The sequence below is a fragment of the Lissotriton helveticus genome, chromosome 6, assembly GCF_964261635.1.
Source record: "Lissotriton helveticus chromosome 6, aLisHel1.1, whole genome shotgun sequence".
Classification (NCBI taxonomy): Eukaryota; Metazoa; Chordata; class Amphibia; order Caudata; family Salamandridae; genus Lissotriton; species Lissotriton helveticus.
Window position 1 is genome coordinate 2,126,685,406 of NC_136067.1, and position 26,309 is coordinate 2,126,711,714.

At 49.5% G+C, this 26,309-nt stretch overlaps 1 protein-coding gene across 1 annotated transcript in view; it reads left to right on the forward strand.

Moving 5' to 3' along the window:
• Window positions 1-2,423: 2,423 nt before the first annotated feature.
• Window positions 2,424-26,309, forward strand: part of LOC144764104 (uncharacterized) — a 63,362-nt gene continuing 39,476 nt past the window's right edge. The window contains exons 1-2 of the mRNA XM_078650271.1: window positions 2,424-2,546; window positions 10,035-10,133. The gene's annotated coding sequence lies outside the window, so the exon portion shown is untranslated. The remainder of the gene's footprint in view (window positions 2,547-10,034; window positions 10,134-26,309) is intronic.

Below are 26,309 nucleotides of genomic sequence, written 5' to 3' on the forward strand. Positions count from 1 at the left end.
GAGGGATTTAAGTCAGTTGCCGCATGGAGGACTCACTCTGAGGAGCTGGGCAGCCCTACCTTAAAACAATTTGCCCGTCCGCCGCTTGCCTCTCAATTTAAGTAAGTTCTCTTGGCCATGATATGGGACTAAAATTTGCTTTGCATTATATGGCTTGCAGTTGCAAAGTACTTGACTTAATATAACGCCCTCGCTCACTTTGCTCAGCTTCTGTGTGTGCGCATTTCTCATCCTTTCCTCCCAACTTACCCCAAATAAATGCCCGGTCACTGTGCTCTCTGCCTTGGCAGCTGTTAGTCGGTGACTTTTGTATTGAGTTTCTGGACAATCTGGGCCGCTGGCTGCGCAGTGGGGCTGGGCATGCAGCGGTGCACCTACCAGGCCGCGGACCGCTTGCTTTGGCGTAATTTGTTTACAATAATATTACAGCTTTCTTGCTGCTGGCTGTGACCAGGCTAAGTGACTGTGTCTCAGCCAGCCTGAGGCTTGCTGGGTGCAGCCGGGTTTCCAGCATGAGGCTTGCTGGGTGCAGCCGGGTTTCCAGCATGAGGCTTGCTGGGTGCAGCCGGGTTTCTCTATAGCCTAGTGGAGGACACGCGTTTACGGCAGGGAACCAGCACATGGACACAGGAGAAAATGGGAGATGAGGGACTTCCGGACATGACCACCTGACCCACCCTACTTCAGCCGATGAGCAAGCGCTTCGGGCTGCCCCTCGACCAGGTAATGTTGCCATAGCAAACCCCAGAGGGAACATTAAACATAGGCAGTGACAGCCCCATTGTTCTTGGTGTGTAAAAGAGTTATTTCAACGAGTTTGAGCAAACAGCGTATTTCAATATATGATGCAGTGAACACCCTAAGGGACTCGAAGTGGTATGCTGCACACCCATCAGATGAGGGCACACACGGTCAACTTCCTCCTCACAGCTTAGTACAATACAATATAGTGCTACATCTATAGAAGAAAATCTCTATCGCGATAGTGCAACAAGGTGCCAAATATTACAAATACTGAACTTCATTCACTAAAGTGCCACTTTCTGCATTTTTTCTGGATATATTGAAGCAAATTCAGCTTAGTGTTGCAACAAAATTAGCAAGGGTTATAGGTTATTGGTATTTTAAAAAAATACAATTAGAAAAGCAATTACTACCAATATTTTGTACTTCCGTCTACATTTGAGTACTTCACAATAAAGCGTACCAGTTTACTTTCTACTACTTTGCACCTCATTAATACATTACTGCCCGCTACACTATCGACTCCTGATGGGTTCCTGATTTTGCCAGCAGAGAGAGGGGGTCATACAAAAACTGGCAATCTGTGATTTGGCTTTCTGCAGGCCTGCCCAGTGACACTGGGCACCAGAGTTTCTTTTTGGGGTCTCACACATCTTATTTGGGCAGCCCAGTCGGTGAAGGGGACTATTGTTGCCCTTCCATTTCTGGTGCTTTGCAGCAGTTAATTTAGTTTCTCATTGCTCAAATGGTGTTATTTCTTATATTTAAGTTTTCCTCCTCTTCATTTCTTGATTTTGCTTGTCAGAATTAAGTGTCACTCATGTTTGTGGAAATGTCGCTGAACTTATTAAAATGTCACACCTAAAATGTCAACTTAATATGCCTCTGAAATGCACAGCAGGGATGTGATAATCTGCGCATGCTCGGAGGGGGCGTCGTTTTTATGGGCAGCAGATACAATCATGTGCGCATGCGCAGACATTGGCTTTGGTTACAGATGGCAGTATTAGATAGAATGCGCAAGTTCGGAGGGTGAGTCACTGTTATGAACAGTTGGGGATTCGATGAAGTGCGCATGCTCAGAAGATGACGCCGGTAGGACCAAAAGAGGGATGCGCTGACCTGCGCATACTCCTAGAAGCTGTTGCAGTTATGAACACGAGTGGAAACGTTGATGTGTGCATGCTCGGATAATGAGTCCCCGTTATAGACCGGAAGTTGAGCGCTGATTTACGCATGCTCTGAGGGCGAGACACTATATAGACAGGAGGGATCCTATCATCTGCGCATGCACCGAGGGCGAGACTTTTGTATGGATAGGAGGGTTTGACGATCTGCGCATGCTCCGAGTGTGAATCACAGTTATAAAAAGGTGTGCGCATGCTTCAAGGGTGAGTCATGGTTATGGATAGGAAGGATTCGATGATCTGCGCATGCTCCAAGGGTGAGTCACGTTATGGATTGGTGTGCGCATGCTCCGAGGGTGATTCGCAGGTATAGAGAAGTATGCGCATGCTCTGAGGGTGTCACGGTTATGGACAGGAAGTGAATGATCTGCGCATGCTCCGAGGGTGAGTAACGGACAGCAAGGGATTTGATTATCTGCGCATGCTCCGAGGGTGAGGCACGGTTATGGAAACGATGTGCGCATGCTCCGAGAGTGAGGCACGGTTATGGACAGGAAGGGATTCGATGATCTGCGCATGCTCGGGGCTGACGTCCTTCGAGAGGGGCAGTCACCTCAGTTCTTCAGAGACCGTCGCCCTCTGGAGGCTCCTGCAGACACTCCGAGGCCGCGGCCGGTAAGGACAGGGGGCAGCACCTGAGCCCGGTAGAAGGAGCCTCATAAAAAAGAGAGAGAGAGGAGGAGGAGGAGGGACAGAGAGAGGAGGGACAGAGAGAGGAGGGACAGAGAGAAGAGAAAGTGAGAGTGGAGGAGGGACAGAGAGAATGAGGTACAGAGAGAAGGGAAAGAGAGAGGAGGAGGAGGTACAGAGAGAAGAGGAAGAGAGAGAGGAGGAGGAGGTACAGAGAGAAGAGATTCACCAACACTTTCCACCTCGTCTCCTCAAGACAATTGATGTATTAGCCTGCTGATATGTCGTCCACCTTCAACAGGGTAGAATATGATACCCTGTCTCTTGTGAGCGAAGGACCCTACAAGAATTTCTAAGCAGTTGATTTGCAACTTTCTTTCCTGCTCCAACCACAGGTCTCTGTTGGTGATTTTTGCAGCAAGCCCTTCAGCTCAACTCGATAACCATATCCGGGCCCAACCCAAAGATGGTCCTGCCTTTGCAAGCGATCATGTGGTTTAACCTCCACTGCATCCCCATCTTGGCCTCCTGAGACAGTTTGATAAAGGCTTTGTAGGAAAAACCCTTCCTGAGATAATATGCCCTCAATCTCTGAAGGGCTCATGCATGAAGGGGTCCTAGGAAATTTCTTGTATTGACGACACCAAGAGGCCAACAATCCTGGAAATAGAACACAGAGATTCGCTGCCCTTCGAAAAGATGGATCTCAATTCTTTCCTTATCAAAGATAATATCCGGTGCTGAACCTTCAGATGTTGTTGGACAGAGTCTACGACGATACACAGAAAGCGCATTGAATGAGAGGGAATGAGTTCCCCCTTTTTTCATCATAATAAAATCCAGATTCTAAAAAAGTGACTGGCTACGGTGAGTGCTAACGATTCTTGATGCAACAAAGAATATCTTCTATATATACAATCAGCTGGACCGCTCTGGAATGTAAAACTCTACCATCAGCCTCATGACATTGGTGAAGCACCAAGGTGAGAAAGAAAGGTGCAACGGGAGTGCAACAGACTTATATACCTGCCGTTCCACGCAGACTGCAGAAACTGGCAGTGAGGAGGAAAGGCTGGATGGTGAAAGAAGTATCCTTGAGGTCCATCCTCACCATCCAGATGCCCAGAAAGAGAATGTCTCTCAAAAGATGTAGACCTTTCATCTAGAAATAGCGATACACCAGCCACTGATTGAATTCTCTGAGGTTTATTACCGGTGGAAGCTTTTGTCTTTTTTCTCATTGAGAAAAAGACTACTGAGAATCCTTTCAAGTGTAAAACTGAAGGAACAATTGCTCCTTTTTCCAGAAGGGAGTCCACCTCTAGGGAAATGAGACCTGTCTCTCTGAGAAAGAAATACAGGCTTGGGCCATCTGGCTTGAAAGGGTGTGTCGTAGAACTCTGTGAAACCCTGAAACAGTTTGTAAGACCCAAGCATCCCCTGTTATCTCGCTCCAATCGTGGAGAAAAAGAACCAAATGCACCCATACCTTTCATGGGAAAGGATCGATACTCCTTACTTGTGGGTCCACAGGGGACATTTCCCTCTTCCTCGGTCGTTGGCTGGGGAAAAAAAATCACCAAATCCCTGTTGGTCCTAGAGTTGGTAGTTACGTTGACAGTTACCCATTGACCTCCGGGACGCTGGGGAATATGGGTGGCCGAAAGAGACCCCCCTGCCAGCCCTACAGAAAACCCGTTTACTGAAGACTTTCTTCATGGATTGCTGGGCCTTGTCCTGAAAGAAAAAGTTGCATCAGATTTGTCCAGGTTCTTTATGAAAGGCTCCCCGAAGAGGCCGCAATCAGCTACTGGATCTGCTTCCGAGGTAGCCAGCTACCCCAATTTAGGGTGAATCTTAATGAGAAGGTAGCATCTCCTCTCAGTAGAGAACATATAGTTTGAGTTCCAGAGGAAGCATATTGCTCTTTGTGGCCAGCCTAACAGTGCTTTCCTGAAAGACTATTTTGCCAGTCTCTGTATCCTCTTCGGCCATGTCTAATATTATGGTAACAATTTATCCTGGCAGGCCATCCAAGAACGATCAATTCCCTTTTTGGGGTCTTTCATAAACTTCATTATGAAGGTGGACATTTTGCCACTAATTTACTACGTCAAAATGACTTTTCTGTCCAGGAATGAATGTGGATATTCCACTCAAAGGTGGCCTATAAATTCTTTGTCCATGGGTTTCCTCACACTGTTATCCACATACTGGGTCTCTTTAGCGCCAGACCCCACTCTGCAGAATCCAGGTGATAAATATTGCGGCTCTAGTATGCCTTCCATTTCCATTGCCCTCAATTTATTTCAGCTAAGGGAGTTTTCCAACATAGGGCATTTTGGACCACCCTCCAGGTCCACTGGTCCCTACCTCGTTATTCGAATATTCCTGGTGAGGGTGACCATACTCTTCCCCAGCGTCCTTCTTCGCACACAGAGAGAGAGCCATTTGTTGTCGACGGGGGAAAGCACAGGTTGGTGGGGATTGGATAGATCCCCTGGGGTGTTGGCTCTGTGTTTGAAAACGCCAGTCTGAGCCTCCTGAAGGTTTCCGAAGGAGGCAAGGAAGAAGTTTTGTGCTTGGCGCTGCCCTGTGGCACTGGCTGTGGTGCCTTTTGAGATACAGCATTGTCCATGGACTTCCAACTTCCTCCACTGAGGATGGGGGGGGGCTGTTCATGCTGCACTGTGCAGCCACCAGCAATAATTGTTTGCTCAAGGGATCTAAGGCAGGGACATGGCCCTATGAAGGGTGGCGTTCACCGCATCTAGAAACTCCTCATCAAGAGGTAAAGACTTTGGACTCTCTCCTATCTCCTACCCCTAACTACTTGATCCTTCAATTCTTGTTCAAGAGCATTAAATTTACACTGGCAAAAAGGTAGGGAACAATTTAAATGCCAGAATGCAGCCACGCTGATTCAGTCGGACAGGTTAAGGGCCCGAAAGGGTCTTGCAACTCCTCCATGGAGAACTTGAGCTGCAGGGCTTGAACTAACTGTTGTTGATGGAAAAGCCCAGCACGAGAGTGGGCAGCCTAGGTAAACAGATATGTGAAAAGCTGCCCTACTAGAGGAGAAAAATTCAGCAAACTCAGGAGGTTAGTGCTTGTGCCGCTCGATTCTTCCGAACAGGAGATTAAAGAGAAATAAGAGGCCCCCCCACCTCCTCAAAAAGCACCACTGGTGGTGAGCAGTGGATACCGCACCAGGTGGTCCTTCCCTCAAGTCAAGTCAAGTCAGATGCATTTGTATCGCGCACATATCACTCCAAAGAGTTTCACGGCGCTTGCAGACAGCTCTGATATGAGAAGACAACTTAGTTTGCAAAGAGCCAGGTCTTTAACTTCTTACGGAAGCAGTGATGTTCTGGAGTGGTGCGCAGATTCAGGGGCATCTTGTTCCAAAGGGAGGGGGCAAGAAAGGAAAAAGCTCAACCCCCATTTCTGCAAGTTTGTATTCTCAGAGGAGTGAGAAGTGACGCAGAGCTAGATCTAAGTTTATTTAGGGGTGTGTACCACGTCAGCTTCTGGGGCCAATATTTTGGGCCGCTGCCGTACATGTGCTTGTGGACCAAGCATATGGTCTTGAACATGATTCGCTTCTTGACCGGAAGCCAATGAAGGCTTCTGAGACATGGGGAAGACGGAGATCTCCGGGTAAGATTCAAAACCAGCCGGGCCGCGGTGTTCTGGAGAACCTGCAGTCTTCTCAAGTGGTGTTCGTTTATTGCCAGGAGGAGCGAGTTCCCGTAGTACAGCCTATTTATAGTTAGACCCTGTACTAGGGGTTTTCGTGCCTCTGCTGGAAATCACCTAAAGACTTTGCGCAGACTGCGCATGAGTCCGAAACAGGTTCCCACGATATGGTTTGTTTGGGTTTTCATGGACAACTTATTGTCCATGTAAAAACCCAAATTCCGTACGAATTCTTTAGGGATGGGGTAGGCACCCAGCTGTTCCAGCCACCAGTCATGGGCCCAGTATTCAGCAGCTTTCACAAAAAGCATGATCTCGGTTTTGTCTCCATTGAGCTGCAGATGATTAGTGCTCATCCAATTCTTAACCTCGATCATGCAGTTTTTAAAGCACAGTTTAGTTTCGTTAAGGTCCGGGCCTAAGGTGACTAGAATTTGGGTGTCATCGACGTACGATAAAACCTCAAAACCGAACGCTCTAATTATTCTCGCCAAGGGTGTCATGTAGACGTTAAAAAGCGTAGGGCTCAAAATAGAGCCCTGCGGTACACCCATCTTAACCGGCCGTGTATTTGCAATATTGTTGCCAATCTGAACAGCAGTTGTGCGACCGGATAGGTAGCTGGTGAACCATTTTAGGACTTTACCTCTGACACCAATCTCCCACAGCCGTTGGATAAGAATGCGATGGGAGATGGTGTCAAAAGCCGCGGATAAATCAAGTAGGATAAAGGTTGTATATTGATGCTTATCCAGAGCCAGCTGATATTGTCCGCGACCTCTACTAGTGCCGTCACCGTGCCATGGGTGGCACGAAAGCCCGACTGAGAGGGATCTAAGAGCCCATGATTCTCTAGATGGCTAGATGGCTCACCAGCTGTCCGTTGACATGGGATTCCAGTATCTTTCCAAAGTATGGCAACAGAGAAATTGGCCGGTAATTTGGGAGAACATTAGGGTCGGCTGATGTTTTTTTTAATATTGGCCTGATTCTGGCTGCCTTCCATATTACAGGAAAGTCTGCCTCCAGAATGGATCTATTGAGGAGACTAGTAAGACATTCTACTAGGGCCGGGGCAAGTATAGTGAACAGTTTTGGAGAAGCCTGATCAGTGGGAGAGCCTGACTTAATTTTTAGTCCAATAGATAAGGTCTTATCATTGTCAATCATTTCAAATTTGTCCAAGATGTATGATGGGTCCCTTGAAAAAGGTATCGGTCCTGTGGGCTGCAATGGAATTTGACAGGGAGGAAAGGAAGCATGTATCGCAGTTATTTTATCCTCAAAGAACCCCGAAAGTGCTCCCGCCCATTCACTAGAATTCGGAGTTGACGATGGGTTATTAGGAATGGTGAATTCTCTCAGGATTTGGTATAGTTCTTTTGAGGAATTGTCTGCTGTGTTTATACGGTCCATTAAGTATGATCGTTTGGCCACCCTTATCTCTCGCATATATCTGGTGTGCAGAGTTTTATATGCATTCCGATTTGTTTGATCTTTATTATGCCGCCATTTTTTCTTGGTGGTTCTTGTTAGAGATTTTGTGATTTTTAACTGTTCAGTGAACCATGGAGCGGTCCTGGTCTTATACTTAATTTTACGTCGTGGGGCCATTTTATCAAGTACTCTTTCAATGGTTTCGTCTAAGTGCTGTGCGGCTGCACTAACACTTCTGACGGAGCTAATGGACTCGGATTGGAAGTGCTCAGAAAAAGAGGGTAAAGTAATGTTTTCAGGCATCTGCGAGATATAAATTCCACTTTAGAGGCTGACTCTATTATAGGCGTGGGAACAGTGAGCTTCACTAAATAATGATCGGTCCAGAGCAATGGAATGGGGGGATCAGCCCTGATATCAGAAGAGTTGGAAAAAAGAAGATCAAGAGTGTGGCTGGCCAGGTGGGTCGGACCGGCGATCTTCTGAGTGAGGTTCAGGGTACACATGTTGGAGATTAATTTCTCAGTATCTACGTCAGATAGCTCTTCGGCATGATGATTAAAGTCACCAATCAGCAAAAATGTATCCTGCAGTGCGGCCGCTCTTGGAAGGTAGCACACGAGGCAGGGGGGCTTCAAAGTGCAGTAGGGGCATGCAGAGGCCGCCAACACTGCCTCTGAGTGCACTAGCTGGCTTGACAAAAGTAAATGCCAGTTAAAGAACCCGCCCGGCGTGAGTCAAGCACCTTGACACTTACGAAACAATACTTGATCAATTGTCTATCAAGTAGCACACAAATATAAAAACAGTCCCAAACAAGAACACTTATCTGACTGCTGAGCAGCGAAGAATGAGGAAGTGGTGTTACTTGTGATTGTTATATGGTGCCTGACGTAGCTGATTGGTTATCTTCTGGGATCATTTTGCTTGGACTCATGGGATTTGAAGTCCCTAGTATTTGATGTTTTGGCTCATCATATATGTTGGGCTGCTGAGCCAATAAAGCAGAAAGTCATAAGGATAATCTGAGCCTCCGGTCCCGAATTTGTTTTTCTTCAGTGTTAACGTTTGGACTCTTTTCACCACTCCATTCCTTTAATATATCCAGTTGCTTTGGAAGCACACGTGTGCCTTATCTAAAACCACAAGATCTTCTGCAAATAGCAAGACATGTAAGTGTTAATCTAAAACCTTTGGGCTGGTGCCTTTGTCTGATTAAGTGCCTCCCGTAGAACTGCAAGAAAAGCACGAAAAAAGTGTGACTAAAATATAGCCTTGTTCCACTCCATAGTTACTTTAAATTTTACCTGTCAAGGCCTCCCTCTTATATCTTCTTGTCCAAGTATTCTTATGCAGTGCGGCCATCATTTTGACTCATTGCCAGGAAACACCCATCCGAACCAGTTTTGGCCACAAAGTCCTCTGATTCACCCGGTTGAATGCAGTATGGAAGTCCTTGGAGCGAACACAAACATTCCTGTCAACTGTGCTTTACTATGCTTTGACCCTCCATAAATCCAGCTTGTTTGATAGGTAAGATATAACCCCTCCATGTTTTCTTCTAAAGATGAAGTGAACTAATAAAATTAATCAGTATAACTTAGGGATCAATGGTTCTCCTTTTTTTCAAAAGTAGTTCCCAAGAGGGAGGTATTTCCTCAGTTCTAGTTATAAGAAAATAGACAGTGTGAAAGGTGTTATCTAAAAGTTCACTTCTTTTAATAACACTAGATTTGATATTCAATGAAGTCCTGTTGCCTTCCCCATTTTCAAACCTTCCATTATTTCTTCATGGTTATAAGACGTTTTATCTAGGATCATAAAAATCTCCTGTTGGCATCACTATTTTCATATGGTGCTCCTCCTTATCTGTTATACATGTTTTCTCTTCTAATCTCCTCATGGATGACAGTCTGATCTTTCATATCTCCATCATGACTTTCTCTTTTCAAGCACATAGTCCATTCTCACCTGCTCATCATAAGAACTTTTTTTCCCTCTCATTGGTGTCTACTTGATAACAGCTATTTCTATTAAATTATCAGATATTTTTAATCATACGGTCTGAAATATTGCCTCACCACTTTCCTTATAATCTGATGCAATTTACACGCCATCTCAAGCTGCAAACATTTCCTCCATTGTTCTTCTATATAATCTGTCACCAATATTGCATTAAAATTTAACCTCATTCGGTCTAGATTAAAAGATAACACACTGTCCACCATAATTTCTTTAACTCACATTTTATGTGCCATTAAAAATTGTATGTCGTCTTTGAATTTATGTTGACCTGCCATTTATAAAGCCGTTGCTGGTCTTTTTTTCATTTTTCAGATCACGGCCTACACTGGTGCTGGCAGTATCTGAAAACGCTACAATATTTTTGGGAAGTATTTTCCTGTTCACCGTGGCTGTTCTTCAGAGCAAGAGAGCGTGAGTATCATATCCAAAGATCTCTTCTGATTTTCTCAATCAATCTCTAATAACTTTCCTCATAACAAGATTATATGTTTGTTGGACTTGGCACTTTCTCCTGAATTTTTTTGCTTTTCTCCCTCCATTAGAGGCTATCTTCCCCCATGGCAGAGGAATGTAGAGGCCATGTGTGGTGTGAGATGCAGTGACACATGCTGCGCAGACTTATTTGTGCTGTTGTGGAGAAATGTAACTTTTAAAATGGACGCCTTTTCTGTGTGCCTGCCTGTCTGTGCTGGGGTTGCCAATCTAGTTGTTGTTTCCCAGCACCCCTAGCTTTTGGAGGGAAACCTGGTACACAGGGTGCTCTACTCCTCCCCCTAGACCAGTTATAATCAGTTTCCCCAGACGCTTCTAGAAGCTGCTGGCACTGTCTGGTAGTTGGGGTGAGGGGCGTATAAATAAGGGGGCTGTGTCACCATGTGCTCAGTCAGAGCATGGCCCTGAGCGTGAGGGGACCGGCTGCGAGGAGGTACCGCCACATGGGCCTGTGTGCTGGACCCTGTGCCCAACTGTAACCCCTCTGCTGTCCACAGGGCTAGTGAGAGCCCCACTACCGGAGTCAAGGCTGCTCTATCAGGAGGAGTGCCACGTTACAGAGGAGGATGGTGTCTAGGACCTACCGCCCTGTCATGATGAGTGCCCACTGACTGCTGAGCTTACCCAGTAGTGCCTGCTGCTCTGCTACCTGGCCCCAGAAGAAGAGAAGCGCTATAGTGGGCTGCCCAGGAGTGAAGAGCTGACGCCCGCAGCGAGGCGCTACTTTATTGTGTGGGACCTAAGCGCTACAAGTTTATTCCGGCAGTGACTGTGCCCAGAAGGAGGTGAGAAGCGCTACCTGTCGTCCCCGAAGCCCCTGGTGGGACGGAGGGCATCACAAGTGCTATTTTTAGGGGAAGAGGAGCTGGGGCCTACCGTGCTGTATTTGTACTACGCCGTGTGACTGCCACACCCTTTGTGCTCTTTGAACCAAGCGGGTGCCTATCCCGCATTTTGCTGCCCTCGCGGGTGCCCATCCCGCATTATTGTATTGCGCCATGGTGCTGATTTAAATGAAAGCGGGTGCTGTCTGGACGGTACCGTAGGAGCCTACCCCGCAGGTTTATCGTTACGACTGCGGGAGTCCACCCCGCACTTTAATTTGGCCGGTAATCACCGCCGACGGCCCGAGCAGAGTGTTGTGGGAGTGACCTGAGGCCGCTGCGCTACCTGCGGCGACCCGGAAGCTCAAGCCTGGTTGTGGGCGGGGCTAGTGGAGCCGGCCGGAGAAGTCCTGGGAGAGCGGGAGCCTACCCCGCCTCCCCCGGTGATAAGCGGTGTCGAGCCGCCAGGAAGGTGTTGCCGCTAGCGGGGCTCCCTTGGGGGAAAGGGAAGCCCTGCGCCTGCCGCCAGCTTGCAACGGAAAGGAGAGAGAGGCGGGCAGGGACTGCCAAGGCATATTGTCGGTGCCTTCCCTGCCCGCGAGGTCGTCGGGAGCCACCCCGCCTGTCCGTGCCCCCACGTGGAGGAGCAGCCACTGAGGAAATCCGGGTGAGTGGGGCTGCGTGTCGGGCCTAGGGGGATTGGTTGAGGCACGGAGTCGGTTCCTTCCCCCAGTGGCCCCAGCCCTCGAGGAGGTTCCACCCTTGTTTCTTCCGCTACCCCTACTGGCAGGGGGCAGCTGCAACGCGCAGCCATAATTGTCTGGAGGCCTCGTGGGGCTCCACCATGGACAGGGCCACAGGGCCCCGGGAGCTACACAGCGGCACCGCAGTGCAGGTCGCTGCAACGTGGGCATCTATTTTTCCACTGAGCCTTGGGTCCCAGGAGGGGACCCCCATCTGGCCAGAACTTTGCGGGCCATCTAATCTCTGATCTTGGAGTCCCAGAAGAGGGGTGCCCTAGGAGCAGTGACGCACGAGACTACGCAGCAATATAGCGGGGGGGCACTATGCATGATGCCTGTTATGATTAAAAGTGTTGATCATGCTTTTGGTCTCGTGAAGATACCCTAGGTTCACCTGTTTATGCCCTGCTACTATGATTAGGCCCAGAGTTATGACTAATATGTCTTAATGTTTCATGCCCCCGGGTTAGGTCTAATGTCTGCATGCCTACGACGATGCTCCATGGGTTTATGCTAATGGAAGTGGTGCCTACATTAAATGCAGTATGTTTAGGCTTTGATGCCCACAAGTAACGCCTTGACGATGCCTCCATGTTCATTTGCCTTACACCTATGAGGTATAGTGAGGTATATGCCTCAGCTATTGCGCATGCTTTGACTTATGCAGTTGGTGTTCTGCCTCCTCTGATTTCGGCCTCAGGCTAAAGGTGACAATATTCCTATCTTCACATGTGGCTATATCCTGTGATCCATGCTAACCAGGTTTAGACCCACAGGTTCATGTCTCATGGTAAGGCTTTTATGCTCCGTGCAATGTTCTTCATGCATCTGACGGTGCCTTCATGCTTGCATGTTTATGCGTAGTGCTAATACGGTTGTAGACATTTTTAATGTGATTGTTGCTGAAGCTATGCAGGATATGATGTGTGCCCATGACTTATGTTAATGCTCCTGAGGCCTACTGCTTTTATGCTACTGGTGTTGCAGTGATGCTGGTAATGTTCTTTCCCCCTAAGGCTACAGCATTGGACTACATGATATATGCCGATACAGATATACATAATGTGCTAGAGTTTTAATGCCTGCTGTTACATACCTAATGTTTTCCTTCCAGGCTGGCGCATAGTGTGGTTATAGATTGACCTGACGTGTTATCCTGGGGCCATTGTGTATACTTCATGCCAATGAGGATGCCTTATGTTTAGGCCCAATGTTTATTGCAACATTGCGAAGTTCTTGATAAAGCCAGAAGGCCTTGGTGGTTATAAATTTAGCGATAGACTGTACCTTCACCCTTCCATTCATCTGAACTGTACGAGCGATGGTTCTGGCAGCGGCCCCGTGGGTGCTATCCTGTAAATAATCCCCGAGTAACCTGTTACCTAGTGCCGTGCGGCGCCACTGGGGAGAGGTGTGGCGCCGCGGCCAGGGTGACTGACTCCGGAATCTGGGGATCACGGTTCGATTCCCGGTGCCGGCGGCAGATTAGTCCGTAACCATGTGACTCTGGGCAATAGCTTGCCTAATCTTCCCGACGGCCCCCAGCGCCTAGAGACCCTTACGGGTGATTGTGCGCTTTACAAATGTGGATTATTATTATTATTATTATTATGCAACTGTGATTCCATTCTAATATGTTGATTTTATAATACACTTTACTGTTTTTCACCCAAACTGATGTGGTCTCTGTTTGGAGAGTGCCTGGTTGTTAGATTTGGGGGTCTCTGGTTGGCACAGGTATGCACTTGTGACAAGCAGGGACCCTCTCCTCTAGTCAGGCAAGGGAACTACCCTTCCAGGATAACCCCTGCTCACCCTCTAGGTTGCGTGGCGCGAGCAGACAAGGCTAATCCCCAGGGCGCAAAGTCAGTTAAGCATTTATGACTACACACAGGAAGAATACCGACCCCCACAAAGAGACACCAGACTGTAAATTGTATCAAAAATACGGGTACTTTATGTAAAAGATATAGAATATGCTGTAGTAATTATCACAAGACAGATAACACTACTACAATATGGCCACAGTGCTTACTTAGTCCTAAGAGTTCTTTTGTTGGCTTTACCAGTGTTTGTTGCTGTGTCCCAGGGGCTTCACACTGAGGGACACGACCCTCGTAGATTTACTGTGCGCAGGGAAAGAAAGCGTTGCGGACACTGAATCCGGGTGGAAGAGGCACACAGTTCTTGGTCAGCCACAGGCAGGGAAAGAAAGCGTTGCGGACCCCGAGTCCGGGGGAAAGAGGCGCACAATTCTCTGCGTGCTTCTCATCGGCTCTGTGGATGCGGGGTGAAGCGTGGGATGCCTAGCGAGGTGCGCCTTGAAACACACACCTTCCGGACTTGGCCTTGGGGCAGGCGGGGAGAGGCGGCGTCAGATGCCTCGCAGAGATCCCAGCCTGTCTTTTCCAGCGGTGGGGGCTCTTGGCTGCAGTGAGGAGCAGGCGGGGAGAGGCGACGTCAGATGTCTCGCAAAGATCCTAGCCTGACTTTTCCAGCGGTGGGGGCTCTTGGAGGAGTGTGGCTCTGAAGAGAGTCGTGGGCAGGGTGCGGGGCGGTCCGGCCGAGCGGGCATGGCTCCGGGGAGGAGCGGTGGGGGCTCGAGGCGGGAGAGGCCAGGCACGGGCTGCCGAGGGGCAGGATGCGGGCGGCCCAGGCGGAGCAGGCACGGCTTCAGAAGGAGCAGTGTGGGCTTGACGCGGGGGCGGCCAGGCAAGGATGCCGAGGGCAAGTTGCGGGCGGTCCGGTCGAGCGGTCACGGCTCCTGAGGGGAGGAGTGGTGGGGGCTCAAGGCGGGAGCGGCCAGTCACGGCTGCCGAGGGGAGAGCGAGGCACTCCAGAGGGGGGGCCCAGCAGCGGGTCAGAGAGGATCAGGCAGAGTCCAATGGCCCTGGGACTCTAGTCAGGGGACCAGCTCAGTTACAGGCCCTTGGAGATTGTCAGAGGCCCCGCGGTTTACAGGAATAAGGCCAGGGGGGTCAAGGTGGCCTTGCAGGTTTCTTCTTGTCTTCTTAGCAGCAAGGTCCTTCTCCCTCCGGCAGAGATTCTTCTTTGGGCTGACAGGATCTGATCTTTTGGGAGCAGGGCTCCTTCTTTTATACAGGATTTCTTTTGTCTTGCCAGGCCAGGGGGGCCTTTGCATAGTTTCTTTCAGCCTCTGAGCACTTTGTTGTGCAGGGTGTGCCTTCTCCTTTCAGTGTGTGGGGCAGGGCAGCAGACGCTCCGCAGGAGGTGGAACCGGCATTGAGATGATAAGGACAGCCAGGAGCACTTTGTTGACATTCTTCCCTCTTCCTGGGCCAGGTGTCGGGCAGAGTCATCAGTCGCTCCCCAGGAGGTGGAGCCGGCATTGTGGTGGCAGGGCACAGCCCTATTCAGAGTCAAGGGGCACTCCCACCACCCACCTTGGTGTCCCCCCTCCATTCACTACCTGTCATCCCTAGCCCTGTCACTCACACAACCCAGACAGCAGATACACATCCTGGCAGAGGCGGGCTGAAATGGTTAGGCAAGCAAAGGCTAACTTTCTAAAAGTAGCATATGCAAACACAGGATATTAAAATAAACTTTACTAAAAGAAGTATTTTATTATTCTGAGTTCAGGCATACTAAATTCGAACTTTTACCATGTTCCCTGAGCCTGCTGGGATTATAGGGTGTAAGAATTCCAGCAGCCCATCTTGGCCTAAGAGAACAGGTAGACTTACAATAGTGAAAAACGAAAATGGCTGTAACTCACTATTAGGACATGCCACACACATCAGGGCTTGTCCTACCTTATGCTTACAATGCACCCTGCCCTTGGGCCTACCATAGGGGTGACTAATATGAAGTAAAGGGAAGGTTTAGAGACTGGCAAGTGGGTGCACTTACCCAGCCAGCATGGCAGTACCAGACTGCACGCAGGTTCTGCAGTGGCAGACCCTAGACACATTTTTAAAGGGCTGCTTCTGTGGGTGGCGCAACCCGCGCTGCAGGCCCACTAGCAGTATTGGCATTTACAAGCCCTGGCACTCCTGGTGCCCTTTACTGGGGACTGACAGTAAATCCAATGAGTTATGAGTCAGCGAATCGGTTTTTTAGTGTTCAGAAAATTGGCGCACAACTTGTTACGGTAGGATATTGGTTGATAGATTTGTTATAGGTATATTCTGATAGGTGCTTCTTGGTCAGAGGATAAACCTTAACCTCTGTGGTTGAAAAAGAGATCAGAGACCTCCTTTTCGTTGAATTAGGCAACAGGTTCCAGAGCACACAATATGTATCTATACATTAATTTGTTTTAGACTGGTGGTAGTAGGGATAGATCGGACAAAGTGTATGTTTTTCAAGGTTTTATTCACCAACAATGTCCCCTCCTGGGAATCACTGCAAAAATCAATCAAGCCGACACGTGTTTCGTCACAACATGTGGCTGTGACTCTTCAGGTTTCGGCAACCGACTTGACTCCGAAGCCAGCACTCAGGCCTCACACGGCCTCCGCTCCCCAGAATTTTGTAGATTGAACAAAATTCCCCACCTAATACTTGGCAAAGGCAACGCGACTTGGTGCCTGCCATTCACAAATTAATAAACCACCCGATTAGGACCGGGTTGGAATTATCACCGGCTCACCGACCACGCCAATTGATTATTTAAATCAGCCCTGAAGAGTCACAGCCACATGTTGTGACGAAACACGTGTCGGCTTGATTGATTTTTGCAAAAAGTGGAAGGGAGACTCACACCAAGGTGCCAGGTCTAACACGTGTCCCCTCCATCTTTTTTGACAAACAACTTAATTTTTGTTCCTGCTTATGAGTTCATTTTTATGCTGATGGCCAGTGTGCACATATGCCTCAATGTATATTTTCATTCTAATTACACCCCGGCGAGCCAATTTGAAATAACAGTGGGTCACTTTATTGTATCTTTTTCGGGTCACTAGGAATAACATCTCACTAACTCAGTAAACCAAGCATCTCTAACAGTGGTTGCCATATTACCTTTTCAAATATGTATAAAGCTCTTCTACTTTCAAACCACTTAGAATGTTTGTATCCAGTTTATTTCATATGGGTTCGTACCATTCAAGTATGGGCAAATTATGTTTTGTTTTTTGATCACTCGGTTTTGTATACCTTTATTGTACGTGAGCCTCTCTACCTGAGTATCACTCCCAGTAATTTAATGAGAAATCCATGATAATCGGAAACATGTTGTTCTTCCTGTAGACTGTGCAATTGCAAAATAATTTAAAAGGGAGACCTTTAACAGAATTCTAATGCACTCAGTTTCTATGTTTTGTTAATGAATTTTAAAGTAAATATGTTTAACAAGTATTTCCTCTTCTGTAGTTGGTCTTCTTTGTACTGAAAAATCCCAAATAAATAAATAAATGTCATAACCAGCCAATTACAACTAGGGTTGTGTCAAATTGCATAATTTGCTTTCCAGTTGTTACGCAAAAATGCATTAATATTATTCTTAATTACTCAATATGAAACTCTGACATTTCTTACTATATTATAAAACGGATTGCATTCTCTGTAAATTTTTTGGTCCAGGATTCATTTAAACCAGAGTACCAAAAACAAGAGAAATGTTTTTCCTGTATATTTGTGGTATTTTTTCTGCACATTACTACAGTTTGTCCCAATCATGGTAATTTTTTCCAAGAATGGCACATTATGCAAAATGGTCCAACGGTGTAAATTTTGCCTACAAGCAAGCTGTGAAATTCCTGTAATTATGCATATTAGAACTATGGAATTGAAATTTCACCCAGGCCTATTTAAGCCGTTGTTTTTACATTATCACAGTGTTTGTTATTATTAGCGTAACCACTGCATAAGTGTGATTGTTTTTTTTGTTTTGTTCTTATTAGCCATAAGTATAATACAATAAACAGAAATAGCACAAAAATACAACACAAGCAACCAATATCAGAACACATGAGAACACAGGGTGGAACACACATTGCACTAGCAAAAGTAAGAAGATGACATTGAATAAGTTAATTACACAGATAGCTTAAACTAAAAAAGAAATACCACTTCTTATTTCCACTGAAGGCTCGACCATACCCTTTTAAATTTGACCAAAGAGCGCAGACCTCTGACTTTAACTAGTGCCAGTTCATTTCATAAATTTCTCTCAATAACACTCAGAATTCATTGCTAATTGGACTCACCGTTTGAATCCATACACGAGCAATGCATAGACGAGCACATGCTATGATAATCGAAACTAAAAATGTTGTTTGATTACACCGATCTGATATTACCCTTATACTATTTCCTTCTCTGTAATCTGATTATCATGACCAGACAGTGTTGCAAGCTCCTGGGTTACATGGGGCGTGGCTAAGCACGCAATGGCGGAGGACGTGCTCGGGTAGAGCTCCGTGAAAAGCTCCCCTTTCCCCGAGCCGATTATCCGCTACAATACACCGAGGCCGCCGGAAACTGCAGGCGGGCAATCGTGGAGGTCGTCTCGGCAATCTGGCCGACTTTTGTTCTGAGGCTCCGTCGGGCCAGACCCCGGCCCGTCTTACGACTCTCCTGCGGACCCGGAGACCTCCCGGTCGGCAGAGCAACCACGAGAGACCGGGGCTTGGGCCTAGCACACAGGCCCCGGCCCACACACCCCGAGGGCCGTAATGGGACTGCCGCCGCACTGAGGGAAGACGCCGAGGGTCCGGCGACGAACCAGCCCTGCCGCTGCTGACCTGCCCGGTGGACAACGGACGGCGGAGACACATCACCCACATCGTAGCCCCAGCGGGACTGCTGCCAGCGCGCCTGAGGCACTCCGGGAGCGCGAACAGACCCGGTGAGGAGGAGGCGAGACGGGGGGCCCCTGGGACATCGCGAGCCACCGGGCGATACCTGGGGAGTCACGGGCACGAGGGCCGGCACGAAGGAACCGGGACGGAGAGGCCGCCCACGGCTCGCCGCCACGCTTGATTCGCACTCCCCGGGGGCTGCCAGCGGATCACTGCCGCACTGGGGGCGGGCCCTGAGGGTCCAGCGGAGGCCCGGCCCCACCGCCCCTGTCCTGCCCGGCGAACGACTGAGATCCAGCACCTGCACCACAGCTCAGAGGTGGCTGCCACCGGCGAGTCTGTGGCGCCTGGGGTGCGCGAACTGACCCGGCGAGAGGGGGGAGACTCGGGCGGCCCCTGGGGCGCAGCACGGCATCAGGCGCTATCTGGAGAGTCACAGACCTGAGGCCAGGCACGGTGAGACCGGGGCGGCGGAACCGCCCGCGCCTTGCCGGTGCCCCCGGTCGGGCCCACACTTCGCAACTGCCGGCGGTGAGGGCGCCTGGAGGGGCGCCTGCGGACCCCCCCTCCCCCCCACACGCAAAGACACATGTGAAGAGGGGAAAAGGCCGTGAGGAAGCAGCCGACCACACACGAGACGCCCGAATCCTTGGGACACTCGCTGCGCTACGGGCTGCGTGGCGCTGCTGGACTGCGGTGAGGAGGTGACCTACTGGACCCCCACAACCCTCCCTACGAAGACGCCAACCACGGTTGGGGGGGGAACTCCGGACCAACGGACCCTTGGCACCGACAGGGGGTGATCTCGGAGGTGCCACCTGGGTGACGGAGAAGACGACTCTGCTGGACGCACACCCCCGCACATGTCAGGAGGGGTACGGTCCCGCACCGGGACTGGTGGGGCACCGCCGAAAGGGAAAACGAGCAAGCAGCTCGACAAAATGGCAGCCGAGCAATTGGCCACGAGACTTGACAGCGTGCTGGCGGCCGTAGAGCGAATGGAGCAATCGCTCCAGCAAACCAGAACATCCCTGGAGTTCAAGATAGACGGCGTGGCTGTGGACCTGACCCTCCTGCGGGACGACCACAGGAAGCTGTCCGACCGAACCAAGATCCTGGAGGGCACGGTGAAAGAGATCGAACCCAAAGTCACCCAAACGGATAAGCAGGTACAGGACCTCCTGAATAGAGTAGAGTTCCTGGAAGACAGGGCCGAGGATGCGGAAGGGAGGGCGAGACGCAATAACATTAGACTCGTGGGCGTCCCGGAAAAATGGGAGGGGAACCACCCCGCGCAACGTGTGGAGGACTGGCTACGGACCCTGTTGCCGGAGGGCACGCTATCGCCTCACTTTGTCGTGGAACGCGCGCACCGAGTGCCGACCAGGCCCTACACGACTGGCACCAACCCACGACCACTGCTCTTCAGGATACTGAACTACAGGGACCGGGATGCAGTTCTGCGGGAAACGAGGCGCATGGGTGACATACGCATAGACAATGCGTCAATCATGTTTTTCCCCGACTACACCATCCAGGTGCAACGCCAGAGACACGATTTCCTGGAAGTTAAGAAGAGGTTGCGCACTGCAGGCCTCAAATACTCCCTACTCTTCCCTGCGAAGCTGAGAGTGGTGGCGGGAGACAGCACCTACTTCTTCGGGACACCCGGGGAGGTCAGCGAGTGGCTAGACGGAGGCACGGACTCAGCGCCCAAGCACACTCGTGGGGGCGAGGCGAGGCCCAGGCGGCGAGGCCCACGAACCCGCCGGAGGCGTGGAGCCCAACAGTCCCAGCGGGCGGAAGAAGGATCGCGGCACTCTCCCCCGCTGGATCAGATGCTCCAGGAACAGCGTGACGCACTACGGAAAGTTTCCCAGCTCAGCAACCCACTCTCCCAGGACTCGCACCCCGAGGACGGACAACAGACAGCGCCCAGCGACGATGATGAAGCCATCTACGGGATCCCGAACTCGCAGATCTCTGTAGACTTGCCGGTGGTCACGCCACAAACCTCTGATCTGGTCCACTGACTCCACCGGAGAAGTATGCTCCATGGCCGCACAGGCGAGGAGGAAGCGGCAAAGGCCATTGAGACGCTGCGACATAACCGACGACGGGTGCACCCAGGGGCGCGCCCCTCTCCCCCATGCCTACCAAATGAACAGTGGACCACGGGAACAGTGAGTACTGCATAAGTGGCGCTGGCGATTGACGGGGTTGGAGTTGGCGGGGTTGCCCCCTGACCCGTACCAGTCCTTGGCCGTCTGCAGGTACGGCTGGAGGCCGGTGAAAGACTTGCAACTTGAGGCTTGGGGATGGAACTAGAATCCCTTTAACAAACTTAACTTCCTCTTGGCCTCAACCGTGCTTATGCGCACTGCCCCTTAGACTGGAACTGTTGTCCCTCTCACTTGAGATTATGGACGGTGGCCCGTTTCGCCACTGCCCCTTTGGTATTTTGGTGGGTCTCACCCACAGTTGGTTATTGTTATCTAATGTTTTTCCCCTACCCAATGCCTACCAGGACAATGCGAAGTGTACTACGGGGGGTGGAGATGGGCATGTTGAGATTGACGATGGGAGAGCCCCTAGCGGAGCTGCTGTCAGTGCGAAAAATGGGGGGGGGTACGCACCACCAACATGACTTCGATTAAAATATGCACTTGGAATATCAGGGGCATGCACACACCCGCGCGCAGATACCAAATATATTCCTACTTGAAACGGCAGCAGGTACAGATCGCACTCTTGCAAGAGACACACTTATGTGGGGCGGAGGTGGTTACACTACGGCGCAGGTGGAGGGGTCAATTGTACGCCACAGAATATTCCTCGTTTGCCCATGGGACACTACTATGGGTTAGGCCAGGCACCCCTTTCACAATGACTGAAGTGATAACAGACATGGGGGGGAGATATGTACTGGTGAGGGGTCGGTTGGACGGGCAGCCGGTGGTCCTGGCGTCCGTGTACTCTCCAAACACAGACCAGGGAAGCTTCCTAACACACCTCTCAGAGAAATTAGCGCCTTGGCACGGAGTCCCCTGGGTACTGGGAGGTGACTACACACAGTGCTAGACCCTGTATTGGACCGCTCGATCCCGCCCAGGCCAGATGCCACATCATTGGGGGCTGCGAGGGCATTCACAGGGTGGGCAATGCAGTGGGACCTCAGAGATGCGTGGCGCGCACGCCACCCAGACACCAGGGTATATTCATATTACTCGGGGGCACACGCGCTACACGTCCGCCTGGACAGATTCATGGTGACAACGGAAACGCTCCCACACATCACTGAGACACAATATCTCGGCCGGACACACTCAGACCATAACCCGCACACGTTGGCGATAGCTTGGGAACGCCCACACCCGCCCATACCCACGTGGCGGTTACATCCGCTCTGCTACTGGACGCCCCCTTCAGGGACGCCCTGCAGGCCCGAGTGGCACAGTACTTCACCGACAACTCAGGCACGGCGTCCTCTCCAAGTGTGGAATGGGACGCCTTCAAAGTGGTGATGCGAGGTCACTGCCTGGGCACACAAGGGGGCATACAGAAGGAATTAGAGGCAGATCTGAGCAGGGTGGAGGCGGACTTGCTCCGCTGGGAGCGAGAAGCAGTGGCCGGCACGAACGACAGGCTACGGGAGGCCCGCGAGGAACATACGACACTACTAGAAAGGCTGAGGCACATTAATTTTGTGGCCCACTCCGCGCGGGTGCACCAACACGGCGACAAGCCAGGGAGACTGCTGGCGTGGCTGGTCAAACAGGAATCCCGCACGGAGCCGGTGTCCGCTATTAGGACAACTGGAGGGGAGATAGTGTACACACAGAGCAAGATACACCAGGCGTTTGTGGGACACTATCAGGCCCTATACAGGTCACAGATGAGGGTTTCCGCAGTCACCGTTGCGGATTTCCTTGCAGATGTCCAACTGCCCTCCCTGACGAACGCGCAACAGGAGGATCTTGGGGGACCATTCACCCAAGAGGAAATGCGAGAGGCCATCTTCGCATTGTCCAACGGCAAGTCCCCGGGCCCAGATGGCCTGCCTGCTGAGTTCTTCAAGGCTTGCTCGGACGTATTGATCCCAGAGATGCTCAAGCTATACACACATGCGATCGAGGACTCGGCGCTCCCAAATTCACTAAACGAGGCGAACCTGGTTTCGCTGCTGAAGCCAGGCAGGGATGGCACGTACATGGGATCATACAGGCCTTTAGCCATGTTAAACACAGATTACAAAATATTCACCTCCCTGCTGGCCCGCCGCCTTGTGGTATATAAATAAATAATACCGGATCTAGGTTTTACTGGACATAGCAATAACAGATAGCTCAATAAATAAGAGTCAAAATTCGAGGTAGTAGGAGTTTGCAGGTTTAATACAGCATAAAGGACAGGAACAGGACAACCTGCACAGGAATAGGATGGCAGAGCACGGCAGCTGCCGGGGCTGGATCTGGGATGAGCGCGCTAACTTTAATAACAGTACACAAGCATATATACTAAAACAGTTGCATTACAGTGAATACAGTAGGCGGAGCAGTGGGTGTGGTCAATAGCAGTCGCGAAAGATAAGGGTGAAAGTAGGTGTAACAGGAGGCGTATACATAGACATGTGATGTAAACGTAACAGAATATGTCATAAAGGAGGCGGAAATATGGAGGGGGCTATCTAAGGAGCCGGGACCTCTAACCTAGTGGTGCGCGCAAACTGACAATGACGTGTTACTAGGAGAAGCTGGGGGCTATGAACTCTGCGCTAGGAGCAGAGACTGAAGTCTGGAGAGTCAGGGCGACATGTGCCTAAACAATATCTAGTATCTGATGTTTAGAGAACATGTTGATAGAAACTAAAAGTCAGGAGGGGAGAGGCTAACAGACTCTAAGACTGGTGCATGCATTATTCTACATGTAGTGCGTGATGAAGAATATTAAATGACCATAAATACAGTATTTCTCTTACATGGAGACGTAAAGGCTAGACTATGACGGAAACTATTGATGCGATTCAGTAGCGTAGGAATGCAGAGAAGGAGGGCTGGACTGATAACTAGAATCATAACATACTCTTGGCAGACTCGTAGGCAGAGCCAGGCCGAGCCGGGCACTGTGAGGCAGGAAGTAAGTGAAGGGTCGAGGATACAGGTGGGGGCTGTATCGCTCCTCAGCGAGGGCTCAGGAGACAGGAGCTGAATCTGGTGTCCGGGCCCTTTTGAGGCCTAGAAACGGGGACTTTACAATGAAATAACGTGCACACTGGGAAACGTGGCAACGTAACTTTACATAGGCCTGATATTCGTAGTATTCACGAGAACTGGAAACTGGCATACTAGAGATGGACACAACTGTAATTGCGTCTTTAATCGAACATGGGGGATACACATGCATATTAATCATGCACACATAACATAAGATGGGGAACACGTAGGGGCACAGAACATGGCAAAATTTACTTTTCCACATTCCCTCCTTGTCACTACGTTTCCATCAGGAAACATCAATATTCATGATACCATCTATCATTTCATACAGTATCATTTGCTCGTCTCGAATCTTCTTGGAACGGGATTTAGAACGGGACTTGGGACTAGGAATACAAGAGGTAGCACAAATGCCGCAAATCGCAGGGCCACATTGTATACATAAGCAGCAACTGAATATGATCGCTACTGCAATACCTAGAAAAGACAATACTTTCCATCCCCAGGCGGAAATTATATTCCAGAACCAACCGGACCATGTCCAGGTGCCTGGATCTTGGTGTAACATATGGGCAATTTTATGGAGTCTGGTTATAGCTGAATAAACAGACGGCGCGTTATTAGGAATGAAAATGCAGCAACTAGATCCGATGACTCTACAAGCCCCGCCCCTATCGGCCAGTATGACGTCAAGGATGAGACGATTCTGGAGCACGACAATTCTCATAAAGGATTGCTCCTCGGTTAAGTTACTTAGAGCAGAAGTAGTCTCAATCACTACTGCTTCAAGGGTTCTGGTTAATCTACGTATCAGTTTACTATTCACGACTGTACCTAAATAGGGAAAGACACCTTTATTGATATCTATGTATTGTTCTAGAGCAGTTTCAGTATAATCGACAATCGGGAGATCTCTCTTGTGTCTAGTATGTACTAGGTGGGAATTCCTATGGTAGTCGGGTGGGGCTAGAAAAACTGGTGGCAGTAGGAAGGCAATGTAACAGGTTCCCTCCCAATCGAGGGGCAGACGAACATATGCGGTCTGACCACAAACAAAATAAGAATGACGTGAAGCTTTGAAAATAGATTTCCTGCTGTCACTATACTTGACAATAGTAGTACAATCACTATGGCCTACATGTACGGAGCCATTATTTCGGACACATAATTCGCCTTTAACTGGTAGTACTGACATAGCAGGTAAGTCTGGAGTAGTATCAGACTGAACATTCAGGACCATGAAATTCGAAGAATAATTACCTAAATTATAAACTTCATTTTCTAGATCTAACCCTGTTCTGTGGGGAAGACCTTGCTTGTCTGGAAAACATGTACTGTTAAGAAAAGACATATCTGTTGAGGATGACGTTAACGTGGACCATGCTCCACACGAACCATTATGTGAAAATGGATAAGGAAAGAGTGGCAGAACTCCCTTCGGTGTCTGGAAAGGGGGGAGTCGACCACACACCCAACAATTAGTGGCATTGCTGGTCTGGTGTGAATAATGTAACATACGGATAAAGGAATTATTACGCATAGCAAGACGATAAGAGAGTTCATGAGGAGGCAGATCACTAAACGCGTGCTCTACTGTAGCAATAGAAGACTTATTTACATGAGAAACTGGAAAACACAAATAAAATGCATAACCTGTGCAGGTAATCATGAGGCTGAAAAATAATATGAAACTTAGAAAAACGATACATCGGATTGAGTTTTGACTAACTCTCTCACTATGGGGGTCTATTTTATACATGTCAGAAACCGGTCTAACCGTTTCACCTAGGGGAGGACTTAGACAATCAAACTGGCTGACTAATTTTACTAGACCTTAATTTCTTCTTATACTCCTGTTGCGGAGTTTTCTCTAACAGGGAGGGTTCAGTATCATTGTCTTTAGCGGGACAGTCCTTGAGAATAGTACTTTGGCAGTCTTTCAAATCCTGGGAAATGTTCTTTAAAACAGGCTTCAGTCCGTAAAATCTTTTCACATGAGACAGGTGGACCCAGCCCTTCCTGCCTTCCAGCTTGACGGCAGTACGGGTGGCCAGGAGGACCTGTCGGGGTTCCTTCCAGCGAGGCTCCAGCGGACTTGAACGATCAAAATTCCTCACAAGAACCAGATTTCCGGGAACGATTTCATGCGGTGCCACCTCGGTATTGTCTGGAAATGCGGCGGCAACCTGTGAACGACAAGAGTGTAGGGCAGACATCAAGGAAGCTAGGTAATCTGTCAGCATATTACTTGAAACATCGGTAATACTTCGGGGTCTAGGTGTACCCCACATGTTAGGGGGGCGGCCAAATACGACCTCATACGGGGACAGACCTGATCTGGAATGTGCGACCATGCGCATGTAAAACAAAGCGACTGGCAGAGCTACTAACCAGTCCACACCTTTCTCTTTACATATTTTAGCAATACGGATTTTCAGGGTCTGGTTATGTCTCTCTACGAGACCGGCTGCTTCAGGATGGCGTACACAATGGAACTTCCACTGGTACCCTAACAAAAGGGAAACATGTTTCATGAGTTCAGATG